At 37.6% G+C, this 22,051-nt stretch overlaps 1 long non-coding RNA gene across 3 annotated transcripts in view; it reads left to right on the top strand.

Annotated features, from left to right (window-relative positions):
* The first annotated feature begins 4,017 nt into the window (after positions 1 to 4,017).
* LOC112448756 (uncharacterized) overlaps positions 4,018 to 22,051 on the top strand; it is a 37,896-nt gene continuing 19,862 nt past the window's right edge. The window contains exons 1-3 of one of the 3 annotated variants that reach the window (XR_009496384.1): positions 4,018 to 4,129; positions 9,193 to 9,520; positions 15,501 to 15,596. This is a non-coding gene — a long non-coding RNA (uncharacterized lncRNA). Of the gene's footprint in view, positions 9,521 to 15,500; positions 15,597 to 22,051 lie in introns of all 3 variants that reach the window. The other 2 variants (XR_009496385.1, XR_003037117.2) reach the window with 2 other exon arrangements.

Raw genomic sequence — 22,051 nt, 5'->3', positions numbered from 1 at the left:
CTGAGGAGGCTAGCAGGCTACAGTCCACTGGGTTGCAAAGAGTCAACTAAACAACAACAATCAGAGAAAAACATCAGACAGATTCAAACTAAGGCATGTTCTAAAAAGAACTATACTCTTCACAAGTTTTAGTACTATTCCCATTTCAGGGTCATGAGAATGAGGAAAGGCTGAGGAACTATCACAGACTAAAGGAGATTTAATGAGACACAATGACAAAATCCTGGGATCCAGGATTAGGTCCTGGAAGAAACAAAGGATACTAATGGACAATCTGATGCAATCCAAAAAAAGTCTGTCATTTAGTTAATAATACTATATTGATGTTGATTTCTTGGTTTAGGTCAATGTACTACGGTTATGCAAGATGTTAACATTAAGGAAAACTAAGGGATAGGGTCTCAGGAACTCCGCATCACTTTTTAAAGTTTAGTGGATAAAGTTGATTGTTTTACTCAACCTGCATTCTACCCTCCACAGGGTACCTCCTTGTCCTGGAGAGGCTAGAACACTGAAATCTACAGTTCTAGCCCCTTAGCTTCCACCAACTTAACACATTCAAGTGAGAGTTGGAAGGCACAAATGAGGTAGGCACTATTTTCCTTTTCCTTGTGCTTATTTTCCTGCTGCAGGTGAGGTCATATGAATGTAGGGTTTTATTTTTTACAGGCGCACCTTCGGTGTTCCTTCTACAGCTTCCAGAATACTAGAGTGGGTAGCCGTTCTCTTCTCCAGGGGATCTCCCCAACCCAGGGATAGAACACACGTCTCCCACATTGCAGGCGGACTCCTTACCAGCTGAGCTACAAAAGAAGCCCAGAAAGTAAAGGTAGCTCAGTCATGTCCGACTCTTTGCAACCCTACTGGAATTCACGAAATCAGAATACTGGAGTGGATTCCCTTCTCCAGGGGATCTTCCCAACCCAGGGATCAAACCTAGGTCTCCCAAATTGCAGGCAGATTCTTTAGCAGGTTAGCAACAAGGGAAGCCTGAGATTACTAGAGTGGGTAGTCTATCCCTTCTCCAGCAGATCTTCCCGACCCAGGAATGGAACCGGGGTCTCCAGCATTGCAAGTGGATTCTTTACCAAATGAGCTAGGAGGGAAGCCCAGTTGATCTGACCTTTATTTCAAGTTTCTCACCATCTGGCGTAACCTCACCCCCTGGAGCTGAGTTTCTACACTTGAAACTCAGTTTCTGATTTTTGCCTAACACCTTGGAAGCTGAGTTCTTAAATAGAGGGTCAGAACAGTGGATCCCTGGTCCCTGTAAGCACTTCAGGGTGAAGAGCTACTTAGACAGACAGGACTCCCCAGCATGGCTGTACAGGTGGTTAAAATACTGAAACAGCCACTATCCTGAACAGCACAGTGCTTCCTTACACATCCCCTCTCACCTGGGGGCCACCTGGACACTCCCTACAATGCATCCACTAAAGATTAATGCTTTATCCAGCATAGTCCTCAAGGCACGAGTTCCAGAGCCATGGTCAGGCTCAATTCTGATTAGTACTGATTGTTCCCTATTGGTGGTCAAATACTTTGAAGAGCATGTCTGTATGCAAGCCTGTAGTGTCTTCGTGGATTGCATGATCGCTTTACCTCTATTATTTATTTGCAACTGGGAAACTTGCCTTATATTTATTCCATAAATCTTCACTGTTCAGCTCTAAAGACTGTTATTATCCATATCTTGGGTTTAGACTCTAGTTTCCACTGATATTCAAGATTTTTATATTACCCTTTGCATCTTAAGCTTCTTCAACCTCAACTAGCTCACTTCTTATTGCAGAAAACTCTTAGGATTAGAGATCACTTTGAAAAGCCTCAATCTTTACCTAGTCCCAGGCTCTGGAATCAATCCTATGCTAAACTGTATTTATAAGAAAAAATTAACATTCTAACAGTATTTTTAAAACATTAAAATATGCTTGAACTCTTAAGGCAAACAAAAATTGACTCATGAACATTATTTAAAAAATAAAATCTTTGGTTATAACTTAGGTCTTGTCTTTAAATAGTGACAATGATTGTGTCCACACACTTGAGTTAACCTATGTTACTGGAAAATACTGTTAAAATCAAGACAATTTGACAAAATTAGTTAGACTCACACTTGATTTGGCAACTTTTATGCTGCAAAATACATATTAGATTTTTCCATATAATTTAGATTATTATTTCACCAAACAGAGAAACAATGATTGCTTCAAGTTACAGAATTCATAATACACCTACCTTTTAAAGAAGGATATTCATGCTTCTCTTGTAAGGAACCTATGAAAGAAGCTGGAAGGTAAGTTCACAAGGGATACTTCTACAATTAAAGTAGAAGAAATTCAAATGGGTGCATATCACTTATATTTTTCAGAAAGGAAAACCAAGGAAATATCCTAAATTAGAAAATAAGAAATCCCACTTGGTCATGGTGTATGATCTTTTTAATGTGTTGTTGGATTCTGATTGCTAGAATTTTGTTTAGGATTTTTGCATCTATGTTCATCAGTGATATTGGCCTGTAGTTTTCTTTTTTTGTGGGATCTTTGTCAGGTTTTGGTATTAGGGTGATGGTGGCCTCATAGAATGAGTTTGGAAGTTTACCTTCCTCTGCAATTTTCTGGAAGAGTTTGAGCAGGATAGGTGTTAGCTCTTCTCTAAATTTTTGGTAGAATTCAGCTGTGAATCCCAGGGATGCAAGGATTCTTCAATATCCGCACATCAATCAATGTAATACACCATATTAACAAATTGAAAAACAAAAACCATATGATTATCTCAATAGATGCAGAGAAAGCCTTTGACAAAATTCAACACCCATTTATGATAAAAACTCTCCAGAAAGCAGGAATAGAAGGAACATACCTCAACATAATAAAAGCTATATATGACAAACCCACAGCAAACATTATCCTCAATGGTGAAAAATTGAAAGCATTTCCTCTAAAGGCAGGAACAAGACAAGGGTGCCCACTTTCACCATTACTATTCAACATAGTTTTGGAAGTTTTGGCCACAGCAATCAGAGCAGAAAAAGAAATAAAAGGAATCCAAATTGGAAAAGAAGAAGTAAAACTCTCACTATTTGCAGATGACATGATCCTCTACATAGAAAACCCTAAAGACTCCACCAGAAAATTACTAGAACTAATCAATGATTATAGTAAAGTTGCAGGATATAAAATCAACACACAGAAATCCCTTGCATTCCTATACACTAATAATGAGAAAACAGAAAGAGAAAGTAAGGAAACAATTCCATTCACCATTGCAACAAAAAGAATAAAATACTTAGGAATATATCTACCTAAAGAAACTAAAGACCTATATATAGAAAACTATAAAACACTGGTGAAAGAAATCAAAGAGGACACTAATAGCTGGAGAAATATACCATGTTTATGGATTGGAAGAATCAATATAGTGAAAATGAGTATACTACCCAAAGCAATTTAAAAAAAGAAGAAAATAAGAAATCTTTGTGAAGATGTATCGAGGTATGCCAGCAAAACAAAGGCAAAAATCAAGAACGATGAAGACATGGAATACAAGACAGCAGGCAACTAAATGTCCAGTGAAGAACAAGGCCAAGATGCAGCAGAGCTGGAAGATACGTGTCTCCGCAGGAGCTGAGTCTGTCACTGGGCCCAAGGAACATGTATTCAAGGCTGAGAACAGAATGCCTTTCCTGCTGTAGGTGGATAAACAAGGTACACAGTTCCTCTTTTCAGTAAGGAAAAAGAAAGACAATTTGAATTTGTAGGAAAGACAGGAAAACTTCACAAGAAAGCCACAGATTAGATATGAAGCAAACTAAAATGTGGCTTGATCTTGAACAGCTGATGGGATTCAAGGAAAGGGACATTCTCTTAGGTTGCAGAGGTCAAAAAGTGGACTCAGGAAGGAGGAAATGTCCTACAACAGCACCTGCTGCACTGAGTAATATTTACACACTGATAACAAAGCAAATGTTGCTTACTGCCGTTCAAAGTTTAGAATCTGTTATAGACAAAACATTGCATATCTATTTATAGCTACAGAACAGAGTGTAGTTGTCGTTAACCTCAATGTCATAAAACTAAAGAAAGCAAAAGTGAAGCTGACAGAGGCTGGGTGGAAGAGAAAACGAAAGGTGGGTTTGATAATGGTTTCATCTTACATACAGGGGAGACAAGAGCTATTTTTTTTTTAAAGATGATAAGCAAGACATGGGAGTTTATCTCAAATTATAAAGACTTCCAGTAAAGAAAATATAACTACTAAAAAGGGAGAGAAGGAAGAGTAGCTTAAGTTAAGTCCTTATCTTTCAAAGGGAGGAGTATATATGTCTACAACTGATACAGCAAGAAATATTGACATAGGAATATTATTCAGAGTTATAAAGACTACCTGGGAAACAAAACAAAACGAATTGCCCCAGAAAAGTAATACTGGGACGAGTGGTGAAGGAATGGCAGAGAGGGCTGTGACATTTCATTGTAAGTCCTCTCAACTGGCTAATTTTTTTAACTAAATAGCATAAGAGATTTGCACAGAACGTGAACCATTAACAGGCTGAATGCTTAACCATGTTTTTAATATTTTTTGAATTTTTTGTTTTTGATGAGATTTCCTAATGTCTTTATTACACTTAAAATCCTTTCATAATTTGTGTAGAAGCTACACAAGTTGGTTCTGTTTCATATTCAATCTACTGAATACTGACTTTTGTCCACTTTCCTATAATCTAGTGTATCTATAATCTTGTATAAAAAATCTCTCATTTGCTATATTATGAAACAAGGGTGGGATATTTATGAAGCAGATAGTAACAAAGTTCTGGTCCAGCTTTTTTTTTTTTTTTCTGGTCCAGTTTTTGTGCCTACAAAATCGAAGGGAAAACCATAAAAAGACTCAGAATAGATTGCATAAACAAATATATATTGAGTACATATTAACTCCCAGGCACAAGGCTAGCTGATAATATACTGCATCAAGACAAGACCAGAAGAATTATTTTTATTATCACTTTATCTGAAATTTTAGAAAATGTGTTCATTTAGTGCAGGATTTCTCAACTTTGGCACTATTGACATGTTGGACCACATAGTTTGTTGTTGTGTCTGTCCTGTGCTTTGTAGACATTTAGCAGCATCCCTGGTTTCTACCATTAGAGGTCAATAATATGTCCTCCCCTCTCCCGTTCTTCCAATAGTGACAACCAAAACTGTCTCCAGATTTTGTACCTGGTTGAGAATCATTGGGTGTGATCATATTTTTAAAGAACTACAATTTAATTTTAGAGATGCTACTACTGTGTCAACCTTATTTCTTTTGTGATGAATTTGTCTTACATATTGTCTCATTACATTTGACTTGAGAAACATAGCCACAATGGACTTTGATTCTTAGATGAGATAAATGTAATCTTTAACACTGCAGTTGAGTGGCATTTTCAACTAACTTATGAATAGCAAAACAAATATGACTTGCTATTTTTAGCTTAGGGAGTCTATCTTAAACCATACATGCTGGTACAACTGTGAAATCTAAGCTTTTAGGATTTCTCCTGAGTTAACCAGATGGCATGCTTATGGTCTGCCTACAAAATCTTTCCTTTCTTTTCAAATAAGCTATTTTTCACTTTCCACTTTAAGATCATATACTTTTAGATTCTTTCCAAGTGAGAAAAAAAGTCCAGGCTACATTAGACACTAAAGTAAATGATCACAAGTCCTGAGATTCCTGGGACTTATAAATCCAAGGAAAATGTCACCTATCTCCATGTTTTTACCCTCACCTTGTTGTATCTTCATGTAACCTTAGCTTCTAATCTATCCTTACAGTAACAGCAAATGCACATATACTCCTTATTTGCCAGGCATCATTCTAAGCTCCTTCACATTTATTTAAACTGCTTTTCACTTTATTGAGGCATAACTGATATACAAAACTGCACATTTTTAAAGTATATGAAAAAAAAATAAATAAAGTATATGATTCGGTAAGTTTGCACATGTGTACAACCGTGAAACCATCACCACAATCAAAGCAATAAACATATCTATCGAAGTAAGATGTTTTATTTTGACTTAATTTCAGACAGAAAAATTACAAGAATAGTACAAAGAGCTACTGGATATCTTTCACCAAGATTCAGCGGTTGTTCCCACTTTACTACATTTGATTCTCTTTTTCCCCTCTCTATACCTGTGTGTGTCTATAGTATGTAATTTTTTCCTCAACCACTTTAGAATGTTACATTATGCCATTTTACCTCTAAATACCTCAGTGTAGTGTTTTTCCTAAAACCAAGGAAATTGACATTATGACATTATCTAATTTACATTCAGACCTCACCATTTGTCCTAAAAACGTCCTTTAAATCAGAAGATGATCCAAGATGAATATGTGCATTCAATTGCTATGCCTCTTTGTCATCCCTTAGTCTGGCACAGTCTCAGTCTCTCTGCAGAGAATGACACTGACATTTTTGACAACTACAGGACACTGGTGGTGTGGACTGTTTCTCTTTGAATTTGTGTGATAATTCTTCATGAAAGAGATTCAGGCTATGCAATGTGGCAAGACCACCACAGAAGTGATGGTGAGTTCTTGCCAGTGCTTCAAAAGACATATGATACTGGTTTTCCCCAATATGAGTGATACTATCCTTGACATTGGTTAAGGCATGATCAGCCAGATTTCCCCACTGTCTTTTGTAGTTAATAGGTATCTTGTAGAGAGATACTTTGAGATTGTGTAAATACTTTGTTATCCTCAAATTTTCACCCACCAGTTTTAGCACCCATAATTATTACTGATAGTTTCATTAGAAAACAATGATTTTCTAATTTTATCATCTCTTCTACATGGCTTTCTACTTTAAAAATGAACTTTCTTTACCTAGCTACCTATGTATCTACCTGTCTATATGTCTGTCTAGTTCTATCAGTGTGGTCCTACTCTTTACTCAGTTAGTTATATTCCTTTGCTTTGTTTCATTTTTATTTTGATGTCAGACTGTTAGAGTCAGTCAAATGAGAGTTCCTTCAAACAGGTTTCTGTGATTGACATAGCTCAAAAAGATGTCCAAGGCCTGGAATCAAGTCTTCGTTGTTTTTAATGGTATTCAAAAGCCACCATCTGCATGCTGGGTGCTTATTGCTATTGGGCTCTGTGAGCAGACAAATGGGAACTGGATGTATTTATAGACATTTATACATACATATCTGTGTGTACATACATACATGTATACATATACCTCATCTTATTGCACTTCATTTTATTGTGCTTCACAGATAACACATCAAATTGAAAACTGAATCAATGAATACATAAAATTGAAAATTTGTGGGAACACTGCAGCAAGAAAATCTATCACCACCATTTTTCCAAAAGCATTTGTTTACTTCATGTCTCTGTGCCACATTTTGGTAATTCTCATAACATGTCAAACACTTCCATTATTATTATATTTGTTATGGTGATGTTTGATCAGTGATCTTTTATGTTACTATTGTAAAAATATTACAACTTGATGAAGACTCGAATGATGATTAGCATTTCTTCCAAGAAAGTATTTTTAAAGTATGTATATTGTTTTGAGACATAATACTGTTGCATACAATAAGCTGCACTATAGGGTAAATGTAACTTTTATATGCACTGGGAAACAAAAAAATTTGTGTGGATTGCTTTATTGCAGTATTCGCTTTATTGTGGTGGTCTAGAATCAAACTCAAACTTGCAGTATTCTCAAGGTCTGTATTAATTCCCAATGTCTGTACTAATATTTATCCATTGTTATAATCCTATGAAGCATCTACAATTTTTATTATTTTCATTTTACAGCTAAAGAAACTGAGGCATAGAAAACATTAAATAACTTGCTAAGGATCTTCCAGTCAAGTCAGAAGGCTGAAATTGGAACTTAGGCAGTCTGGTTGCAGGCTTACCCTCTAAGCATAACTATTCAAAGACAAAATTTTCCCAGGGTTGAGAAGGAAGTTTATCCAACATGATCTAAAATTTTTACTGAGTTCCTTGACTTTAATGTCATATCCCATTTATTACTTGGGGAAAAGTAAAGGATGTCCTGCTCATCTGGGAACCAAATCTGAGCAATAGACTTGACACACAATTGCTTCTTCATTCAGAAAACTGAAGGTGTGCAACCGCAAACTTCCTACCCACCAAGAAATACCTCATGGTGGGATATTGGAATGTTTTAAAAACCTATCCAGAGAATACCTGCTTTGCTCAAGATTATGTTGCTCTGAAGGAAACAAAAATCCTAAGAATGACTTAGAAAGCCAAATTTAAGACCGTGATGATACCAGTATGAATTTATCCTTGGAAGATTTTATAAAAGCAAAAAGAAGGTTGAATATAAATTTGACATATACCTTATGTCTAATTTGGGGCGTGGTATCATGAAAATTTTTAAAAATTCATGTGATACCAAGGCCAGTGATTCTTAAAGGAAATACAAAAGGATAGGGAAGTTTTTATGATGATATTCTAACAAAGTAAGTGCCAGTGATTCCATAAAGCAACCAAAGTGCCAGGAATGGAGCTCTCAGTTGAACTCAGACAAACTCACAAATCAAGGATGAATAAAAAACACAAGACAAACCCTAAGGATACTGTAGTAGGGCACACCACAAATGATCTCTGTATAGATGTATACATACCTTGAAACTTGACATATTGCAGGTTAGTGGGGATGTGTTCAATTATTTACTAAATATTGCTTGGACAATTAGTTATCTATATAGCAAATAATAATATTTGTTCCTACTTCACACCATAAGCAAAAATAATTACCAGGAGAATTAAAGCCCTCAATATGAAAAGCAGAAATTTTACACACAGGTATGCTGAGGTTAGGGAGAATATCCTCCTGACTTTAGGACAGAAGAGCTGTTTGTTGTTGGTTTTTTTCTTCAAACAAAATTAAAGCGCACATGCAAGAAAATGACATTTGATTATGTTAAAGTTTGGAAATTGTACATCTTTAAAACATTCCCAAAGTAAAAAAACAAGCTGAAGACTGGAAGACTATTTGCAAATGCAAATGAATGACAAGGAATTAAGTTTCTTGAATACATAAAGAAACTTGTACAAATTAATACAAGACAACCCAATACTGTAAAATAGTAATATCAAGAATAATGATGACATATGGTATTAACACATAAGAGTCTTTTACAGAAAGCTGCTGCTGCTGCTAAGTCACTTCAGTCGTGTCCAACTCTGTGTAACCCCACAGACGGCAGCCACAAGGCTCCCCCATCCCTGGGATTCTCCAGGCAAGAACACTGGAGTGGGTTGCCATTTCCTTCTCCAATGCATGAAAGTGAAAAGTGAAAGTGAAGTTGCTCAGTCGCGTCCGACTCCCAGCGACCCCACAGACTGCAGCCTACCAGGCTCCTCCATCCATGGGACTTTTCAGGCAAAGTACTGGAGTGGGGTGCCATTGCCTTCTCCAACAGAAAGCTGAATAGTCAACAAATATATGAAAAGATGCTCCACTTCAATGGTAAGCAGGGATGTTCAAACCATGATCAAGTACAATTAGATTGGAAAGTTAAGAATTCTGAGAATGTTAAACATTAATGAAGATGGGAAGCAAGAGAAAAGTTCTGCTAAGAGAGTATGGTGCTTTGAGAGTATTCACTTTGGAGAGCAATTTGGCAGCTTATATTGAGCTAGAAGATGCATGTGCCTTCAGTCAATCAGTTCAGTTGTTCAGTCGTGTCCAATTCATTGCCGTCCCATGGGCTGCAGCACGCCAGGCTTCCCTGTCCGTCACCAACTCCTGGAGTCTACTCAAGCTCATGTCCATTGCATCGGTGATGCCATCCAACCATCTCATTCTTTGTCGTCCCCTTCTCCGCCAGCCTTCAATCTTTCCCAGAATCAGGGTCTTTTCCAATGAGTTGGTCTTCACATCAGGTGGCCAAAGTATTGGAGTTTCAGCTACAGCATCAGGACTGATTTCCTTTAGGATGGATGGGTTGGATCTCCTTGCAGTCCAAAGGACTCTCAAGAGTCTTCTCCAACACCACAGTTCAAAAGCATCAATTCTTCAGCACTCAGCTTTCTTTATAGTCCAACTCTCACATCCATACATGACTACTGGAAAAACCACAGGTTTGACTAGATGGACCTTTGTTGGCAAAGTAATGTCTCTGCTTTTTCATATGCTGTCTAGGTTGGTCAGTTTTTCTTCCAAGGAGCAAGCAAGCATTTTTAAATGTTATGGCTGCAGTCACCATCTGTAGGGATCTTGGACCCCCCCAAAATAAAGTCTCTCACTGTTTCCATTCTTTCCCCATCTATTTGCCATGAAGTGATGGGGCCAGACGCCATGATCTTCGTTTTCTGAATGTTGAGTTTTAAGCCAACTTTTTCACTCTCCTCTTTCACTTTCATCAAGAGGTTCTTTAATTCTTCACTTTCTGCCATAAGGGTGGTGTCATCTGCATATCTGAAGTTATTGATATTTCTCCTGGCAATCTGGATTCCAGCTTGTGCTTCCTCCAGCCTGGCATTTCGCATGACGTACTCTGCATATAAGTGAAATAAGCAGGGTAACAATACACAGCCTTGATGTACTCCTTTCCTGATTTGGAACCAGTCTCTGTTGTTCCATGTCCAGTTCTGTCACTTCTTGACCTACATACAGATTTCTCAGGAGCCAGGTCAGGTGGTCTGGTATTCCCATCTCTTTAAGAATTTTCCAAAATTTGTCGTGGTCCACACAGTCAAGAGCTTTGGTGTAGTCAATAAAGCAAAAGTAGATATTTTTCTGGAATTCTCTTGCTTTTCCAATGATTCAAGTGATGTTGGCAATTTGATCTCTGGTTCCTCTGCCTTTTCTAAATCCAGCTTGAACATCTGGAAGTTCACAGTTCATGTACTGTTGAAGCCTGGCTTAGAGAATTTTGAGCATTACTTTGCTAGCATGTGAGATGAGTGCAATTGTGTGGTAGTTTGAGCATTCTTTGGCATTGCCTTTCTTTGGGATTGGAATGAAACCTGACCTTTTCCAGTCCTGTGGCCACTGCTGAGCTTTCCAAATTTGCTGGCATATTGAGTGCAGCATTTTCACAGCATCATCTTTCAGGATTTGAAATAGCTCAACTGGAATTCCATCACCTGCACTAGCTTTGTTCATAATGATGCTTCCTAAGGCCCACTTGACCTCACATTCCAGGATTTCTGGCTCTAGGTGAGTGATCACACCATCATGGTTATCTGGGTCATGAAGATCTTTTTTGTATAGTTCTTCTGTGTATTCTTGCCACTTCTTAATATCTTCCGCTTCTGTTGGTCCATACCATTTCTGTCCTTTATCGAGCTCATCTTTGCATGAAATATTCCCTTGGTATCTCTAATTTTCTTGAAGAGATCTCTAGTCTTTCCCACTGTGCCCTGGGACCTCCTAATTCTACTCCTAGTTAAAATTTCCTTTAGAAAAATGTACTAGGAGAAAGAATGTGCATAGCACATCGTATGTAATAGCAAATATTTGGCAACAACCTAAATGCCCCATCCACTGGAGAATGGGAAATAAATACTATATGATATATTCAGTTTAACAAATTCTCTAAGCTGTGGAAATGAGTAAAATTTACAGCTATCTGCATCTCCACATATGGAGGATGCAAAAGAATATATAAATACTCCATTGACATAAAATTTTTAAACATACAAATAAATCCTATATATACTGCTTAAGAATACACACACACACACAGTTAAATTATAAGAAAAAACACGGAAATGAAAAATCACCAAATTTAGGAGTTGGCATTTTCGTTGGGGGGATGAAATAAATTATTGGTAAATTTTAAGTTCTTTATTTAACACAGGTGCTGATTTTATTAATCTGCATTCTTTTTATGAGGTTGAAATGTTTTGTAGTATATTTAAAGATGAATCACTTTGGTCTTATTTTCCTGACTGTAGGCACACCATGATACAAACATAGTTCTTCATCATGATAGAAATGTGTTACCCCTTTTCCAATTAAGCTTTTTTTAAAAGAACTTTTTATTTTAATTGGAGGCTAATTACAACATTGTAGTGGTTTTTGCCATACATTGACATGAATCAGCCATGGGTGTACATGTGTTGCCCATCCTGAACCCCCCTCCCACCACCCTCCCCATCCTATCCCTCAGGGTCATCCCAGTGCACTGGCCCTGAGTGCCCTGTCTCATGCATCAAACCTGGACTGGTAATCTATTTCATGTATGATGATATACATGTTTCAATGTTATTCTCTCAAATCATTCCACCCTCACCTTCTCCCAGAGTCCAAAAGTCTGTTCTTTACATCTCTCTTTTGCTGTCTCGCATCGTTACCATCTTTCTAAATTCCATATATATGCATTAATATACTGTATTGCTGTTTTTCTTTCTGACTTACTTCACTCTGTGTAATAGGCTCCAGTTTCATCTATCTTATTAGAACTGACTCAAATGCATTCCTTTTTATAGCTGAGTAATTTTCTATTGTGTATATGTACCACAGCTTTCTTATCCATTCATCTGCCGATAGACATTTAGGTTGCTTCCATGTCCTAGCTATTGTAATCAGTGCTACGATGAACACTGGGGTACACGTCTCTATCAATTCTGGTTTCCTTGGTGTGTATGCCCAGCAGTGATTGCTGGGTCATATGGCAATTCTATTTCCAGTTTATGTAAGGAATCTCCACACTGTTCTCCATAGTGGCTGTACTAGTTTGCATCCCCACAACAGTGTAAGAGGGTTCCTTTTTCTCCATACCCTCTCCAGCATTTGTTTGTAGACTTTTTGATAGTAGCCATTCTGACCAGCATGAGATGGTACCTCACTGTGGTTTTGATTTGCATTTCTCTGATAATGAGTGATATTGAGCATCTTTTCATGTGTTTGTTAGCCATCCGTATGTCTTCTTTGCAGAAATGTCCATTTAGTTCTTTGGCCCATTGTTTGATTGGGTTTATTTTTCTGGTATTGAGCTGCATGAGCTGCTTGTATATTTTTGAGATTATCAGTTGCTTCATTTGCTTTTTCTCCTATTCTGAAGGCTGTCTTTTCACCTTGCTTATAGTTTCCTTCATTGTGCCAAAGCTTTTATGTTTAATTAGGTTCCATTTGCTTATTTTTGCTTTTATTTCCATTACTCTAGGAGGTGGGTCATAGAGGATCTTAGCTGTGATTTATGTCAGAGTGTTTTGCTTATGTTTTCCTACAGGAGTTTAGTTCTAGTTTCTGGTCTTAAGATCTTTAATCCAGTTTGAGTTTATTTTTGTGTATGGTGTTAGAAAGTGTTCTGGTTTCATTCTTTTCCAGGTGGTTGACCAGCTTTCCCAGCACCACTTATTAAAGAGATGGTCTTTTCTCCATTGTGTATTTTTGCCTCCTTTGTCAAAAATAAGTTGTCCATAGGTGCATGGATTTATCTCTGGGCTATTTTGTTACATTGATCTATATTTCTGTCTTTGTGCCAGTACTATACGGTCTTGATGACTGTAGCATTGTAGCAATCTGAAGTCAGGTAGGTTGATTTCTCCAGTTCCAGTCTTCTCAAGATTGCTTTGCCTATTCGAGGTTTTTTGTATTTCTATACAAATTGTGAAATTATTTGTTCTAGGTCTGTGAAAAATACTGTTGGTAGCCTGACAGGGATTGCATTGAATCTAAAGATTGCTTTGGGTAGTACACTCATTTTCACAATTTTGATTCTTCTAAGTCTTCCAAACCATGAACATGGTATATTTCTCCATCTATTTGTGTCTTCTTTCATCAGTGTTCTATAATTTTCTATATGTAGTTCTTGTTTCTTTATATAGATTTATTCCTAAGTATTTTATTCTTTTCATCACAATGGTGAATGGGTTTATTTTCTTAATTTGTTTTCTCATTGTTAGTGTGTAGGAAAGGACTTCTGTGTATTAATTTTATATCCTGAAACTTTATGATATTCATTGATTAGCTCTAGTAACTTTCTGGTGGTGCCTTTAGGGTTTTCTATGTATAGAATCATGTCATCTGCAAACAGATGATCAGGTCATCTACCTCTTCTTTTCCAATCTGATTCCCTTTTTCTTCTCTGATTGCTGTAGCTACAACTTCCAAAACTATGTTGAATAGTAGTGATGAGAGTTGGCACCCTTGACTTGTTCCTGACTTTAGGGGAAATGTTTTCCATTTTTCACCATTGAGGATGTTTGTTTTTATCATATATGGCTTTTATCATGTTGAGGTATTCCAATCAAGCTTTATGTTCTAGAATTTGGACTCTTCTCCACTGGGGTGTGTGCAGGAAGTGGGGAGGGTCTGTTGTGGCCCCTTCAGTGCTTGTCATAGAAAAAAAAAAAAAAATTCTTTCAGGGTTTTGTTGCAAAGGAATTAATCTGGGTTGGGAAGATCTCCTGGAGAAGGAAATGGCAACCCACTCCAATATTCTTGCCTGGAAAATCCCATAGATGGAGGAGCCTGGTTGGCTACAGTCCATGGGGTCACAAAGAGTCAGACACGACTGAGCGACTTCACTTTCAAGAATGGAAGAAGGATGTGGTACTGGTACTGGGATGGAAAAGCAGCAGTCTGATTAGAGAAAATGGAGGCGTCCTGGGGACTAGGTTTGGGGGATTTTCTTAAGACATTTAGATCAATCTCTCTTGGGTGGTCATACCAGGATGGTCAAGGCTGGTGTAAACTGCAGGGACCTTGAGAGCAGAGCATAAGTCTCTGTGTTGTGTCAGCCTATGATTAGAACAGAAATGGCAGTGAGGGCATCTCAGTGGCCCTCACAGAGCAACAGGGCCTACTAGAGAAAGGTGTGCCATCCCCAGCCAGCAAGAGCATCCTCTAGAAGGTGTGGAAACAATGAAGCACACCCAACCTTGGCATGAGATAAGGCCAAGGGTTCTTTTAGGAGTCAATGAAGGGGTTAGGGAACCCAGTTTCTGACCCACATTAGAAGTTCTTTAGCTAGCCCTGAGGAAGCTCAGGTTAGATTTAACTTACTTTAGAAAAACAGGAAAACGTGATGTTTCTTGTAACTGAAAGATTACACATTAATGTCAGAAAGCTACCACACAGAATAAGCAAAGGCTAGAGACTATAAGGAACAGGTCCAAATCCAAAGAAGAGAGTTCGCTGTCAATAGATAATTGGAAGCAAACAGCTAAGGGTCTCTTTTTCCCTTCTTCTCAAGGGAAAAAAATAACCTTCAAACTAATGGGCCAGAACAATGGTAAAACAAGGAAACTCAGGTTCCCCAATAAGTGAGTATCAGAAGCATTAGATGAACCAAGGAAGCATCAGATGAACCAAGGAAGCAAACTCCACAGCAGACTCCACTGTCAACTTGGAGGGTTAGATCATCAGAGGGAGAAAAATCCCACCGACTGCCAGTTAGACCACAGCCAGATTTGAGGAACAGCGTGATACTACTCATGAGTGAGAGAAATTAGCTTTCAGGTAACCATACTTTTTTTTTTTTCTCGCTGTGCAGCACATGGGGTCTCAGTTCCCCAACCAGGGATTGAAACTGCGCCCTCTATATTAGAAGTATGGAGGACTAACCACTGGACTGCAAGGGAAGTCCCAGGTAACCATATTCTGTAACAAGTTGTTTATATATATGACAACTCATCTACAGAAAAACTTTCATTCCTTATGCTTTAAAAGGTAAGTACTACAAAACCATTTTCTTATATAGGTTTCTGAAAATCAATGAGCACTAAAGTATACTTACAATCAGTTCAGTTCAGTTCAGTCGCTCAGTCATGTCTGACTCTTTGTGACCCCATGAATTGCAGCATGCCAGGCCTCCCTGTCCATCACCAACTCCAGTTCACTCAGACTCACGTCCATCGAGTCAGTGATGCCATCAAGCCATCTCATCCTCTGTCATCCCCTTTTCCTCCTGCCCCCAATCCCTCCCAGCATCAGAGTCTTTTCCAATGAGTCAACTCTTCGCATGAGGTGGCCAAAGTACTGGAGTTTCAGCTTTAGCATCATTCCTTCCAAAGAAATCCCAGGGCTGATCTGCTTCAGAATGGACTGGTTGGATCTCCTTGCAGTCCAAGGGACTCTCAAGAGTCTTCTCCAACACCACAGTTCAAAAGCATCAATTCTTTGCCGCTCAGCCTTCTTCACAGTCCAACTCTCACATCCATACATGACCCCAGGAAAAACCATAGCCTTGACTAGATGGACCTTTGTTGGCAAAGTAATGTCTCTGCTTTTGAATATGTTATCTAGGTTAGTCAAAACTTTCCTTCCAAGGAGTAAGCGTTTTTTAACTTCATGGCTGCAGTCACCACCTGCAGTGATTTTGGAGCCCAGAAAAATAAAGTCTGACACTGTTTCCAAGGTTTCCCCATCTATTTCCCATGAAGTGATGGGACCGCATGCCGTGATCTTCATTTTCTGAATGCTTAGCTTTAAGCCAACTTTTTCACTCTCCACTTTCACTTTCATCAAGAGGCTTTTTAGTTCCTCCTCACTTTCTGCCATAAGGGTGGTGTCATCTGCATATCTGAGGTTGCTGATATTTCTCCCGGCAATCTTGATTCCAGCTTGTGTTTCTTCCAGTCCAGCGTTTCTCATGATGTACTCTGCATAGAAGTTAAACAAGCAGGGTGACAATATACAGCCTTGATGTACTCCTTTTCCTATTTGGAACCAGTCTGTTGTTCCATGTCCAGTTCTAACTGTTGCTTCCTGACCTGCATACAGATTTCTCAAGAGGCAGGTCAGGTGGTCTGGTATTCCCATCTCTTTCAGAATTTTCCAGTTTATTGTGATCCACACATTCAAACGACTTTGGCATAGTCATTAAAGCAGAAATAGATGTTTTTCTGGAACTCTCTTGCTTTTTCCATGATCCAGTGGATGTTGGCAATTTGTCTCTGGTTCCTCTGCCTTTTCTACAACCAGTTAGAACATCAGGAAGTTCACGGTTCACATATTGCTGAAGCCTGGCTTGGAGAATTTTGAGCATTACTTTACTAGCATGTGAGATGAGTGCAACTGTGTGGTAGTTTGAGCATTCTTTGGCATTGCCTTTCTTTGGGATTGGAACAAAAACTAACCTTTTCCAGTCCTGTGGCCACTGATGAGTTTTCCAAATTTGCTGGCATATTGAGTGCAGCACTTTCACAGCATCAAATAAGATTACACAAAATTTACTTAAATAAAATGTCCATGTTTTAAGACTATGTATAAGGAACCAAAAAAATAAAGTGTATTTGGGTTCTCCAGAGAAACAGCACCAATAGTAAGTGTGTGTTTGTATATAATATTTTACTCTTAATAAAAAATGATGCCAGAGTGCTCTCCAGTCCCTTCAGCCACATGAAGGTACAATGTGAAGTCTGAACACCAAGAAACAATAGTTCTTAGGGACAAACACTTTTAAAAGCATACCTATGGTCCTAAGAAACCCATAAGTCTAGGGATACTTACTATAACTGCAAAAAACTGAATACATCTTAATGACCTCTGAAAAAGGGCTAAGTTATATTGTAAATTCTACTTAACAGCAGCGATAATAAAATTCCTCTACAAATATTTTTCTTTTAAAACGTGAGGCTTAAATGCTCATTGACACATACATTTATATATATATATATATATATATATATACACACATACATATTCAAGTAGATTTATTAAAAGGAATTAGCTCACAAGCTTATAAAGGCTGACAGGTCCCAAGATATGGAGGGTAAGCAGGCAAGTTGGAGACCCAGGAGAGACAAAGGTGTACCTCCAGTCCAAAGGCCAGCAGGCTCAATTGAGGAGTTCTGAATCGAAGGTCAGGAAAAAACATGTCCTAACCAGAGGCAGTTGGGCAGGAGGAATTCTTACTGTGGTCAGGGTGAAGAGGGGCAGCCCTTCTGTCCTCCTCAGGCCTTTAAGTCCACCCACCTTGCTGTGTTAAGTCACTTTAGTCGTGTCCATCTCTTTGTGATACTATGGACTGTGGACTGCCAGGCTCCTCTGTCCATGAGATTCTCTAGGCAAGAATAGTGAGTGGATTGCCATGCCCTCCTCCAGGGGATCTTCCCGATCCAGGGACTGACCCTGAGTCTCTTGCATCACAGGCGGATTCTTTACCGCTGGGCCATCAGGGAAGCACCCCACCCACCTTAGGGAAGGCAATCTGTTTTACTCAAGTCTGTATTTAAATGTTAATCTCATCCAAAAAACATTCTCACAGAAACACCCTAATATCTGGGCTCCACATGGCCCAGACAAGTTTACATATAAAGTTAACCGTCACAGAAGGCAATACATCAATATGTTATCAATTAATTGGGTCGTTAATACTTTCACTTGCACTGGCCTTCTATTTTGTTATTTCAAATGGCATATTTCTGTATTTTAATTATTTTTAAAAATTGTACTGAGTTATAATTAATAATCAAGAGACTTCTGTGGTGGTCCAGGGTTAAGAATCTGCCTTCTAATGCAGGAGATGTGGGTTCGATCCCTGGTCAGGGAACTAAGATGCTACAGGGCAACTAAGTCCACATACACTACTCCTGAGCCAAATGCCACAACTAGAGAGAAGCCCAAATGCCACACAAATGATTCCGCGTGCCACAACTAAGACTCGATGCAGCCAAAAATAAAGAAATATTAAAAAAACAATCAACAATCAGTATCATATATATTTCCATATTTCAAATAATTTCTGCTTCTTTTTCATGTTTTCAGTTTCAATCATGTTTAGTTCCTGTCAAATTAATTTATAAACCTCAACTAATAAAACACTGCTCTCTGGAGAACCTAAATAAAGAACTGATTCTTCACCAAATAATTCTAGTAAGGACAACTTTCTAAAAATATTCTCATATTCTAAATGTTTGTTCTCGTATCAAAATCTCTAATGAAGAAAATATACAAGACCTGATAAAATTTCCAAATTACTTTTGTAGTTCTAGCACTACAGGTTGCTACTGAAGCCAGAATATAAAATTCCAATTCTCATTATCACAATTAATCACAAATTCTAAGCTCTTCAGGTATTAACTTTCTCAGAAAAATTTTACCTTTATTTGCTATCACAAACTTACCACAAAACTACATTTTACTGGGGAAATACTTAAAAGTGATTCACTTATTTACATATTTATAATATCATTTGGAGATACTTTAATTTAGTGTCTTTCAGCCAAATTAAAACATCTGGAAATCTAAAACTTTGGCTAAATTTCCAGATTTTTTCCCCAAGCTTTCCACAGTACCAGCTGTTCAAAACCCAGTAAAGTTTCTATATAGTTCTTATTGGAATTATTTTCCTTGAACATCTGTAATAAATTTTGCTATCTTCTCCCAGATAATACCTTTAGGTCCACAGCATCTTAAGTTATGATATTTTGCCTCTTAAGTAAATTATGAAGACACTTTCATGTGTAACAATTGAAGCTGTGCAGTAATGACTGAATTTTTTCTCTTCTGTTTTTGTCAGATGTTTTATAAGTGAGACCATAAATCTAAATTGCAACATGTCTGCATTAATTATGTTTTTTTTTTAATAATGTTTTATTGGAGAAGGAAATGGCAACCCACTCCAGTGTTCTTGCCTGGAGAATCCCAGGGACAGGGTAGCCTGGTGGGCTGCTGTCTATGGGGTCACATATAGTTGGACCCAACTGAAGCGACTTAGCAGCAGCGGCAGTCCTTAACAACATAGCAGATAGTGTTAACAATTTGAATTGTATTTTAAAATATTTCTTATTTGAGCAATTAAAACTCTTAGATAAAATGTTTAGAACATCACTTGAAAAAAATCATGTTTTCATTTCAGAAATGAAAATCATTTATTTTATATTAATTCTGAGGCAATATCAAAAGATGTTTCAGGACGTTTTTAAGAAACATTTCAAGCTATAGTTTATTATCATGTTCTTCCACAGTTTTAGAATATGAACACTTAGAGCATTTAAAAGGAATGTTAAGAAGCTTATCAACATTTTGCTAACACTCATTCTGGGTGTTTTTTCTCCCTCCAATTCACAACTGTAAACTCAAACACAATAACTTCACAGAAAGGTATAAATGTTACATATGTATAGTTTGATAAATTTCCATAAACTGAACACACACACACATGATTAGCACCCAAATAAAGAAAGAGATCATAGAACATACCAGCATCCCAAAAGTCTCAATTCCCATACCTTCTTTCAGTTACTTCCTTCCCACTTAAGAGTAACCAACATCCTGTTTTTGTACTTCATATAAATAGAATCACAAAGTATGTATTCTTTTGTGTCTGGTTTCTTTTGTTAAGCATTATCTCTACATGGTTATACATCTTCCAATATTATTGTATTCTATTGTGTGACAACACCATAATTTGTCTATCTGGGTTGTTTCCAAGTTTGGATATTAGTAATGGCACTGCTGTGGACACTCATTGCTCAGACCAATATGGTAGGTACTAGCCAAATGTAGCTCTCTAAGTCAGCTCCTCAGTTGCACCAACCACATTCAAATGGTCAGTAGCTACATGGCTAGCAGCTACTGTATGGATAGCACAGAATAGAGCACTTGCATCACTGAAGCAAGTTCCATTGCATAGTGCTGAATCCACAAGCTGGTGAACATATGAAATCGCTGGGTCAAAAGCTATGCGTATATTCCACATTAACAGAAGATAGCATCAAATAGTTTTAGAGTGTCCATTACTACTTTGTTGTAAGCCCTTCTATTTTAAAATATTAAAACACTATATTTACTTTTCACCTAATAATCATAATACACTAAATAGGAAAACCACAATAGCCAGTGTTAGAACATGGAATGATTCACAGGTAATGAACAAGGCAGGAACATTATATACCATAACACAGTTCAAGTTAACAGATGTTGCAAATGTTTCTCAGATGTCATTACAACAAAAGGTCCATTATCAATGGCTGTCAAAAAAGAACTAATGGACTTATATCTATTAATTTTAGTGCTATTGCAGTTACAGTAAAATGATCTACCACTAGTACAAATTTCAGTATTTTAACTGAGACAGCCATGCTGGTGTCTATCAGCTAAACAACAGACCTCCTCATGATCCCAACCAATTAACCACAGATATTACCAATCTTCTCAAGTTCTGGCAAATGGAGGCCAATGTTGTTTAAACTGTATTTAACCACGAATGAATTTGTGCACCTGTACATATATATATTGGTCTTTATCATTTCTCCCCTCTTGAGTTGCTCATTTACATTCCTTATCCATTTTAAACTACCAATTTATAAATTCTTTTACTATTATACATTATATACTATGATTGCCCATGTATGTCCTTTGCCCATTGAAAGTTACTAATTTCCAAATGTTATTTTTATATTAAGGAAATTAACCCTCTGTACACAGAAGTCTTAAAAATATTTTCCTCCAAGTGGTAGTTTATCTTTTTCCTATAAAATTGTTTTAAATGCTAGGTAGTCAAGTTTCTTAACTTTTTTTAGATTTTGTGTTTTATGTCATGTTTGAAAGCCTTATCTTCTCAAATAGTGTATGAAAAGTCAATTTTTCTCCTGCCTATTTAAAAAAATACTTGATATATCTGTAACTTACATACTCCAGCATAAGTAGTAGAACCATCCTTGCATTTTTTAAAGTGGCCTATAATGTTTTTGTTAGACACTGCTAGTTACCTACCTGGCACCCGTTCTTCCTTACTAACAGATGTGACTTTGTTTAGGGCAGTAAACGTGCCCAGCTTAAAATACTTTCCCAGACTCTCTTACAGCAAGGGGTAGCCAAGTGTTTCTGTTCTCTGCTGAGATATAAGAGAAGTTACTGAATGTGGCTTCCAGAGAGAGCTTTAAAGGCAACTTTGACTGACATGCTCCATTTGGCCTCTTAACCTTCCCTTTCTTCCTGATTGGAATCTAGATGTACTACGTAGAAGTGAAACAGCTATCTTGAGACAACATGGATGAAAGCCACCAACCAAAAAAATAGTAGAGTACAAAGATAAAAGGAACCTGAGTCCCTGGCGACATTAAGTTGCTGTTAGTCCTAGATACACCCTTGGATTGC

This window comes from Bos taurus, chromosome 11 (genome assembly GCF_002263795.3).
Source record: "Bos taurus isolate L1 Dominette 01449 registration number 42190680 breed Hereford chromosome 11, ARS-UCD2.0, whole genome shotgun sequence".
NCBI classification, from domain to species: Eukaryota; Metazoa; Chordata; class Mammalia; order Artiodactyla; family Bovidae; genus Bos; species Bos taurus.
Note: the sequence above shows the minus strand (reverse complement) of the source record. Positions and strands in the feature narration are given on the sequence as shown.